Raw genomic sequence first — 9,930 nt, 5'->3', positions numbered from 1 at the left:
CACTTAAATTTTAAAACAATCACTCCCTTCTCCAAAATTACTCACCTACTCTCTTTCTCATTTCCAATCTCTCCTTCTTCCTTCTCCAATCTCCCCCTCTAAAAATGTCGAATTTTTTTTTTTACCAAACCGACGGCGCGTCTCCCTCGGTGCGTCCTCGCACTCTTCTCGCCGGAGGGCCTTCCGCCCCAAAAATTGCGTCCGCCTCGGGGCGAACGCTACCCGCACTATAATTAGGCGGGGCGACGGCGGCATGGGGCGGGCGCTCCTATAGTGGATGCCCTAATCATTTGTCCAATTAGGTATTGTTTCTTTAAGTAATGAATAGAGTGAAAAATGGTACTTGATAAGGCTAATTTCATGCATGGGTCTAGGGATTTAATTCGTGATTTTACTAGGACTAACGCACGTTTTAAGCCAGGTGTGTGAAGGAATTCGCCAGGTCCAGGAAAGAAGACCAAAAAATCACAAGGTCGAGGAACTGGCGATTTAGTGAACGATTATGAAGAGAATTGCTCGACGGAGGAAGCTCCAGAGTTGAAGGGTAGAATAGAGATTTCTACGAAGACTCAAGGGCTATTTCCGCATCTATAAAAGGCAGAAGCATGCAAGCTGGAGGGATCTTCCCGGGGGAGACCTCACCACAGCCTGTTGCTTAGTTCACTTTCCCACACACACTTGATACTAGTTTTGAGGAGATCTCAGTTCGCACGTCCGGGTTTCATCTTAGCTTCTGATATGGTGTAACACCGCTCTTGTTAAGAGCGAAGAAACAATTTATTTTCTGCTTTCCGCATTTTGCTTACTTTGCCGAGCTTCGTTGTTCGAAGCTCGGTTCGCTGTTTTCACCGAATAGTTTCTGATTTAGATGCAAGTTTGATTTTCCGTTATGGCGATTGTGTTGATTTCTGGTTTGATCGTTTCGCTTATTGAGATTTTGGAGTTTTAATTTGTCTGAGTTGGATGCGTTTCGCAGCTGTTTACTGAGTTATTGCAGGTTAATGGTCAGATCTGGGAGATTGGAGTTGGATTGTGGAAGAATTTTGGTTGGATTTGCTGGATTTGTTGGGTGTTGGGTTCGGATGTCTTGGATCCGGAGTGGATCAAGCATTCTGCCGTGAATCTGAGTAGTTTCGATCTGATTTTCATGCTTAGTTTACGTGATTTTCTTTCATTCCGTCTAGTGTACGCAGATCTGATGTGTTTCCGAGTTGCAGCAAGATAACGACGACCAAATCTCTATATTCTGTTCGAATCTCGCTTTTTGCTCAGTTTGTTAATCTGCAGTTCTTTCCGTACTTGCCATTTTTGGAATTATGGTCCCCACCTTCAGTCATATTCTGTTTAGCTAGATTAGGTAGTTGTTTACACTGTCTAGCAAGTGGTTATGTTTCTTGTTGTCGAAGTCTGAATTTACAAGTTTAACATGTCCTAGGTCTAGCATTTACATTTTCTGCCTAGGTCTAGAGTTAGTTTAAAATTCTCAACCCTTTTGTTGCGTGGCAGCAGCCATTAGTCTGTCCAAAGTCTCTGAGCACTACTTTGCGAGTCCATCTCTGTGGGATCGACCCCACTTCCCTATACTAATTCATAGTATTCGGGTTGAGGGATTTATATTTTTTGAAGGAGGGTCGATGTGTGTCCAACGACCAAGCACTTTATGTTCTCTTAAGTTCCTAGACCTTGTGCTCTAGTGGATTTAAGGAGCGTGGTGTCTTGACCAAGCGCTTGCAGTGATCTATTTCTGTGCACACTCGATATATACAACCAACAAAAACCTCGTTTCAAATGGCGCCGTTGCCGGGGATGGATGGCGTACTTTATGTTAGTGCCTAGAGTTTTTGGTGTGAATAATTTTAATTTACTTTTTCTTTCTGTTTTCTTTGTAGTACATGAGCAGGAGCTTCCACCGGAGTAACTCGTCTGGTTGGAAATATGGTCAGTTCGTGTGGAAGATCAAGGATACAGCCTCCACTGTGACTACCAGATCAGGGTTCACGACGGGAGATCCGTTCCCGACTGAGTTTTTGAGTGACGAATCTTGGGAATATTCAGGACGAACAGATCCGGAGTCCCCACCAGAATCGGAAACAGAGTCAGAAACAGGGGAGGAAGAGGAAGTTGAGATGGCACACGTAGCGGACCCAGATCCAGAAATAGGGTCACTAACGGCTCATCTCGATGGAGAACCAGCACACGCAATAGTGATGAACCCACGTCAGAGATCTATTGAGATCAAAACGAATGTGTTAGGTGTCTTGCCAACATTTTCTGGGCGAAGGAGTGAATGCCCGTACGAGTTTTTGAACGAGTTTAGCAAGTTATGTGGCATTCAAAGGAGGCCTAATGATGCGACAGAGGAGGACTATCGCTTGCGCGCGATTCCTTTCACTCTAAAGGGGGAGGCAAATACATGGTTGTTGAGATTACCCCCGGATTCTATCCGCACCTGGAGGGACTTTAAATTGGAGTTCCTAGATTACTTCTTTCCATCCAACAAGACGAACGCTCTGAAGAAGGAGATAGTGGAATGCAAGCAGGATTACGATGAGTCATTGAGCCAATACTGGTCAAGGTTCAAGGGATTGCTGGACGCATGCCCGAATCATCGGATGATAGAGGCAGAGACCTACTCTCTGTTTTATGAAGGGGCAACTCCCGAGTCTAAGGATTTGATGAACTCCTCGAGCGGGGGGAATTTTACAAGAAAGAGAGGAAGTGAGGCAAGAGAGATTTTGGGAAGATTAATCGACGCCAAGAAGGCGTATGACAGTACGAGGAATGCTGTGAGAAAAGGCTCTGTGAATGCATTGAGGGAGCAGGAGGATGACAAAGTTGAAGCAAGGATTGATAGGCTGGAGAAAGCCTTGCTGAATGCTATCGAAAAAACTAATACAGCCGCACCTAGGGAAACGGCTAAGTTGTTAGGTCCAGTAGATAATCAACCCCAGCAATATTACGGACCTCAGGAAGGTGATTACCAGGCCCAGGCGAACGCGATGGGAAGTTGGAATCCTGATGGAAGTTGGAACCAAGGAAGACAAAGAGATGCACCCTGGAGGAATCACCCGAACTTTAGATGGTCTGAAAACGAGCAAAGCCAGCCAGCACCCCAACTGAGTATACAGTCCGCACCGCAGCCCGAGAGGCAGGGTAACTGGAGAAATCATGAGGGGCAAGGAAATTGGAACAACCGTAATCAAGGAGATCACTCGACCTGGGGAAACAAGAATCAAAATTATCAAGGGAATTCTTATGTACCACCACATCAAAGGAATTTCCAAGCACCTTACCCAGGTCAAGGAAGTAATTTCAACAACAATCCAGGAGGTCAAGGGCACATTCGCCCAGGCCAAGGAAGTGGAACAAACCAAAATATAGGGCCAGGCCCTAGTCAGCCAAGCTCTAGACCAAGGAACCTTGATGAGATGGTTCACGACCTCGTTAGTTCCCAGCAGCACATTCAGAACAATTTACAGTCGAACAATGATGTGGTCCACAAGCTTCAGGATGCGCAGCAAGAACAGAAGGCGGCAATGGATATGTTGGCCAAACAGTTGTCTCAAATAGCTACTTCCTTGAGTGATATGCGGGGAAACGAGGGCAAGATTCCTGCATCGGTCAGACCACCTGACAAAGCCAATATTAGCCAGATCACGCTGAGATCTGGGAAGGAGTACGAAGGGCCGGTCATGAGGTACAGAGAGGTCACGACCCCCATTAAGGATAAGGAAACAGAGGAAAAAACCACTGAATCACGAAACTCGGTTGAAAGCAACCCTGCAGTTAGAGATGAACTTCAGGCAGAAGATTTAGAGAAACGGCTGCCCAGGACAATCGAACCATTTTTCCTAGATCCAGAACCGGAATTGGTAGAGAAAAAAAAAGTCGATGAATCTTCAGCAGGTGAATGTTCCGGAACCGGGAAACGACCAAAACCTTTCCCAAACCGAGGAGAGGCAAAGAAAAAGAAGGATGAGCCAGTGGATCTTATGGATATTTTCGGGAAACTGGAGATAAATCTACCCTTCTTACAGGCCTTGAAAATGCCAGTTTTCAGCAAGTTCATCAAAGAGTTTATAGCTGGGAAGGCTAGACCTAGTGGAAAAATCTTGATAGGCGAGAATGTGTCCGCGGTAATTCAGAAGCGGAGGATGCCTTCGAAATGCAATGACCCAGGTATGTTCACCTTGCCTATTTCCATCGGCGATGTAAAAATTGAGCATGCTATGTGTGACTTGGGAGCATCCATAAATGTGTTACCCCTGTCCATATACAAGAGGTTAGTGGGAGTAGGTATGGTGGATACGAAGGTTGTGATCCAATTGGCGGACAGGTCATGCATCTGCCCTGAAGGAGTGCTCGAGAACGTAATAGTCAAGGTACACGACTTCCTGTACCCGGCTGACTTCCATGTGATTAAGATGAGCGATAATGAGTCTGTAGAGTCTGGCGGAGTATTATTGGGGAGACCTTTCCTACGAACTGCTAAGACTATCATTGATGTCTTTGATGGTACTATCTGTCTCGATTACAATGGGGATAAATATACATTCAGCATAGATGAGGCAATGAAGAAGCCACTTGATGTTGAAAATATGCATTCTGTAGATATCATTAACCCCTTGGTCCAGGAATACCTCGAGACTGAATTAATGCAGGGACAGATTGAGAACTCAGAGATGAGTCATGCTGTTGATAAGGAGGTGGCCAGTTGGTGCCAAGCAATGAATACGAGCAAGTTGTCAGATGAAGAGCTAGCAGAAGCAATTCTGGAATTTTGCACCAAGCCCGAGCTAGCCAGATCGAGGGAGACACTTTATGGGGCAAGCAAGGAAGATCTTCCTGGATCGACTAAGGGGATGACGACTGGAGCTGCAGAAAAGAACCCCCTGCCCCAGGAAAAAGATGTTCCCAAGAAGGAGTTGAAAACACTTCCGCCAGGCCTAAAGTATGCTTACCTTGAGGCGAATGAGACTTTTCCGGTGATTATCAACAGCAACTTGATCAAGGAACAGGAAGAGGAGCTGCTGAAAGTCATCCGAAGGAATAAGAGCGCTATTGGTTGGACACTTTCTGACTTGGTAGGGATTAGCCCTGATCTGTGCATGCATCACATTCGATTAAATGAAGGAGCGAAACCCTGCAGAGACCCTCAACGCAAATTGAATCCCAATATGAGGGAGGAGGTATTGAAGGAGGTATTGAAGTTGTTATCCCTAGGAATCATTTATTCCATACCAGACAGTGAATGGGTTAGCCCAGTACACATGGTACCCAAAAAGTCGGGAATCCAGGTTGTCAAGAACGACAAGAATGAGTTGGTACCGACCAGGCTAGTCACCGGTTGGAGGATGTGCATTGACTACAGAAAATTGAATGAGGCAACCAAGAAAGACCATTTTCCCCTTCCGTTCATTGACCAGATGCTGGAGAGATTAGCAGGCAAGCAATATTTCTGTTTCTTGGACGGATATAGTGGGTATTTCCAAATTTACGTGGACCCCGAGGACCAGGAGAAGACAACTTTCACGTGTCCGTTCGGAACGTATGCATATCGGAGAATGCCGTTTGGCCTTTGCAATGCACCAGGCACTTTTCAACGATGTATGATGAGTATTTTCTCAGACCTGTTGGAAGATTGCATCGAGATCTTTATGGACGACTTCACTGTATACGGGGATTCATTTGATTCATGTCTGACGAGCTTGGATGTAGTGCTGAGAAGATGTCAAGAGAAGCACTTGGTTTTGAATTTCGAGAAATGCCACTTCATGGTCCCTGAAGGAATTGTCCTGGGGCATGTAGTATCGGAAAGGGGCATACAGGTGGACCAAGCAAAAGTGGACGTGATATCAAAACTGCCCCACCCGACAAATCAAAAGGAAGTGAGGGGATTCCTAGGTCACGCAGGATTCTACAGGAGATTTATAAAAGATTTTGCCAAAATTGCTCAGCCACTCACTCATCTGTTGCATAACGATGTTGAGTTTGTTTTTAATGAGGGGTGCATTAAGGCTTTTCAGCTGCTGAAGGACAGATTAGTATCTGCCCCATCATCAGAGCACCTGATTGGAGTTTGCCGTTTGAAATCATGTGCGATGCGAGTGACTATGCAGTAGGGGCGGTGCTAGGTCAAAGAGTTGATGGAAAAAGTTACGTGATTTTCTATGCGTCAAAAACGCTAAATCAAGCCCAGAAAAATTACGACACCACGGAGAAGGAAATGTTGGCAGTCGTGTACTCTTTTGAAAAATTTCGACCATATCTGCTCGGGTCGAGGGTGATAGTCTTCACAGATCACGCTGCGATAAAGTACTTACTGGCAAAGAAGGAGTCTAAGCCAAGGTTGATCCGATGGGTGTTACTGTTACAGGAGTTTAACTGGGAAGTCAGAGACAAGAAGGGGACGGAGAACAAGGTGGCTGGTCACCTGAGTCGCATTTACCAAGGTGAGACGGATGAAGCAATACCTGATGCGTTCCTGGAAGAACATCTTTATTATTTTAACGATTCTCCTAGACCTCTCAATTGGGAAGAAGTAATGGCAGCAACAGGTCCAGGAGATGCTGAAAAAAGGAAATGCCAGGCGAATGCAGAGCCATGGTTCGCTGATCTAGCAAATTACTTGGTCACTAGAGAAGTGCCCAGTTCCGACGAAATTTCCCGGGCCCAGAAGATGAAATTGAAAAGTGAAGCCAAATACTACTTTTGGGACGATCCGTATTTGTGGAAAATGGGAGCTGACCAGGTAATTAGGAGATGCATTCCGGAGTGGGAGCAAAGGGATGTGCTGAATGATTGCCATGCTTTGGCTTGTGGGGGTCACTTTGGACCTAGGAAGACTGCAAGGAAGGTTCTAGACAGTGGTTTCTACTGGCCTACATTACATAAGGATGCATTCGAATTCTGCCAGAATTGCGAAAGGTGTCAGCAGATTGGAGGAATTTCTAGAAGGGACGAAATGCCACAAGTTCCGGTGATTGTTTGTGAGATTTTCGATGTTTGGGGTATGGACTTTATGGGTCCATTTCCATCTTCATATGGGAATACATACATACTTGTGGCGGTGGACTACGTTTCGAAATGGATAGAGGCAAAAGCTACGACCTCCTGCGAAGCTGCGGGAGTAGCCAAATTTCTGCGGTCTAACATTTTCAACAGGTACGGGATCCCTAGGGCTGTCATCTCAGACCAAGGAACCCATTTTAAGAACCGTACAATAGAGGCTCTCATGAAGAAATACGGAGTCCACCATAGGTTGTCTACGCCTTATCATCCTCAGTCCAATGGCCAGGCAGAAATATCAAATAGGGAGATAAAGGCCATTCTCGAAAAAACGGTGAACCCGTCTAGGAAGGATTGGAGTAAGAGACTGGATGATGCATTATGGGCTTATAGGACAGCTTATAAGACACCTATTGGTATGTCACCATATAGGTTGGTATTCGGAAAAATATGCCACTTACCCGTGGGAATCGAACACAAAGCATACTGGGCGGTCAAAGAGATCAACATGAATCCGCAGGCTTGTGAAGAAGAGAGGAAAATGCAACTCCAGGAACTGGAAGAGTTACGGCTTGAGTCTTATGAATCTGCCATGTGGTATAAGGAAAAAACTAAGCTTTGGCATGATAAAAATCTCCGGGTCAAGGAACTCAGGGTAGGACAGAAAGTCCTTTTGTTTCAATCCAAACTCAAGTTGATGCCTGGAAAGTTAAAGTCTAAATGGATTGGGCCTTACATCATCATGGGACTTCGAGCAAACGGAGCAGTTGAAATCCAGGGAAGTGCACCAAATTCCATACCTTTTCTTGTCAATGGACATAGGATAAAGGTCTTTAGGGATAGCTCAGAGTTGTGTGTAGTGGACGAAGTGCCACTACGCGCACTCTTTGATATCACCTAACCAGTCTAGGAAGGAAGTGTTTTTAAAATATCTCCTGGGTCTAGTAATATAAAGTTTAACCATACCCTGATCCAGGAAATTTTGAGAACACTTGACAACAATTTTGTAAATATTTAATTGCTTTCTTTAAATCAAGAAAAATCCAAACAAATAAAAAATTTTATTCTTCCAAAAATATTTTCGAAATACCGGACCCATCGGGAATGTTTTGATGCTGTCATATCCTAGACCCGGGGAGTTCGGCGTTTCATTTTTTTTAGTTTGATGTTTTCTTTTAGTGTGTTTTGGCAGAAGGAATTTACTTGAGCAAGGAATTGTGGGGTAAAAGAGTTTTGGAGGGAATTGACACCGGTCCGGATTTCAAAGAGCACTTTATGGGGAGGCGTACGGTCGCTAGCGTCACCACCTGCACCCGCCTGCAAAAGGAACTGTCCTCTCCAATGCCTACACTATGATCGGTTTTGGCCTTTTTATTTTTTTTCATTACTCATTCTCTCTCCAAATATTCTCTCTCCCAAATCAAAAACCCCAAATTTCAATCTCTCTCTAACCCTAATCTGAAAATTTCGCCCAAGTTCTTTTCAAAATTTTCTACAGAATACCATGGATAACCAACAAGGAACCAGCAGCGCTTCTGGATCCGCCGAGAAGAGTGCGGCGGAGTTCATGAATGAACTATTTCAGAAGTTCGGAGGGGCCGATAAAGCGATGCAAGCGTTTGCGATGTTTGCAATGGGACAACCCATGCCAGCCGTTCCAACAACCACCGTGACACAACCGGAGGTTGTCGAGACACCACCCACTGCTGTACAAGAAACCGCACCGGAGGCTGCTACCATTATTCCAGAAGAAACCACCTCTGCCCAGCACACAGTCCCAGAAACCGCCACCAGGCCGGAGGACGATGCAGTGCCCGACGTTCCAGGATCACCCATTACGGAGATTCGCGAAGTAGAGACAGATCTGGCCGCGGGACTGACGTTATTGGCCGTAGGTGAACCCAGGTTAGGTTCTGATTCTCAGAAGGAATCCCCTGTTTTAAAGTTTGGAGGTGATGGTGTTTCAGAGGGAGTAACCTTGATATTTCTGCTGTGAATTTGGTGGAGAGTGTTGTTGGGGGGGTAGATGCTCTTGTTGCGGTAGTTGAAGACACCGCCATTACTGTTAGTAGGGCTGAGGGGGAAACCCCTGTTCTGGAGGCGTCTGTTGAGAGGGATGCCGTTGTTGATGATGATGATGTTCAAGTGGGCGGCGAAGCCCTAAATTCTGAAAAGGAAACCCTAGACGTAGTTGGGGGCGATGAAGCCCAATTTACTGAGGAAGTTGTTGATGCGGGAAGGACTCCCGAAAAATCTGTGGGCACTGAAGCCCAACCTGAAGGAAATCTTACGGGGTTAGAAACCCCTGTTTATATCACGGGGGCAACCCCATTGTTAGTAGAGGAAAGTGGAGCACTCGATTCTGAGGGTGCTCAAGAAACTGTCGATGCAGGACTCCACATGATAGTGGATTTAACTGAGGTCTCTGAGGAGGCCGATTCGCAGCTTAATCTAAGGGAAACAAGGAGACGGACACGTCGGAGTATTCTTGATGACATTGCCGTTTCTGCCCAACAAAAGGAAAAGGATACGCTGGACCTAGCGACAGCCGTGTCTGCGCAGGAAGACTCCCCCAGGCCGAGTGGAAGGGAGAGTGACGAAGAGGGGCGTCGCGCGAGGGCTAAGAAGAGGAAAGGGAAACAAATTGCTTCCTCCTCGACCGAGAAGGAGAGGGGGAAATCTACTGAATCTCCACTTCCTCCACCCGCCAAAGTACCATACGCCACGGAGCCCGAGAATCCTGCCAGGTCCAGTGATTCAGAGGAGGAGCAAGACGAGGATGTACTGAACTTTGAGCCGACGGAGATTTGGATTACAAACGAGCTGTTAGACAATATGAGAAGATTTGACGATCCAAAACGTGTGGCCATATACAAGGAAAAGAGTGCCGAGGGAAAGGTGGCGAAGTCCGGAAAAATGTAC

At 46.0% G+C, this 9,930-nt stretch overlaps 1 pseudogene; it reads left to right on the top strand.

Annotated features, from left to right (window-relative positions):
- The first annotated feature begins 6,340 nt into the window (after positions 1-6,340).
- LOC121760774 overlaps positions 6,341-9,930 on the top strand; it is a 39,356-nt pseudogene continuing 35,766 nt past the window's right edge.

This window comes from Salvia splendens, chromosome 13 (assembly GCF_004379255.2).
Source record: "Salvia splendens isolate huo1 chromosome 13, SspV2, whole genome shotgun sequence".
NCBI classification, from domain to species: Eukaryota; Viridiplantae; Streptophyta; class Magnoliopsida; order Lamiales; family Lamiaceae; genus Salvia; species Salvia splendens.
This window is presented reverse-complemented; position numbering and strand designations above follow the sequence as displayed.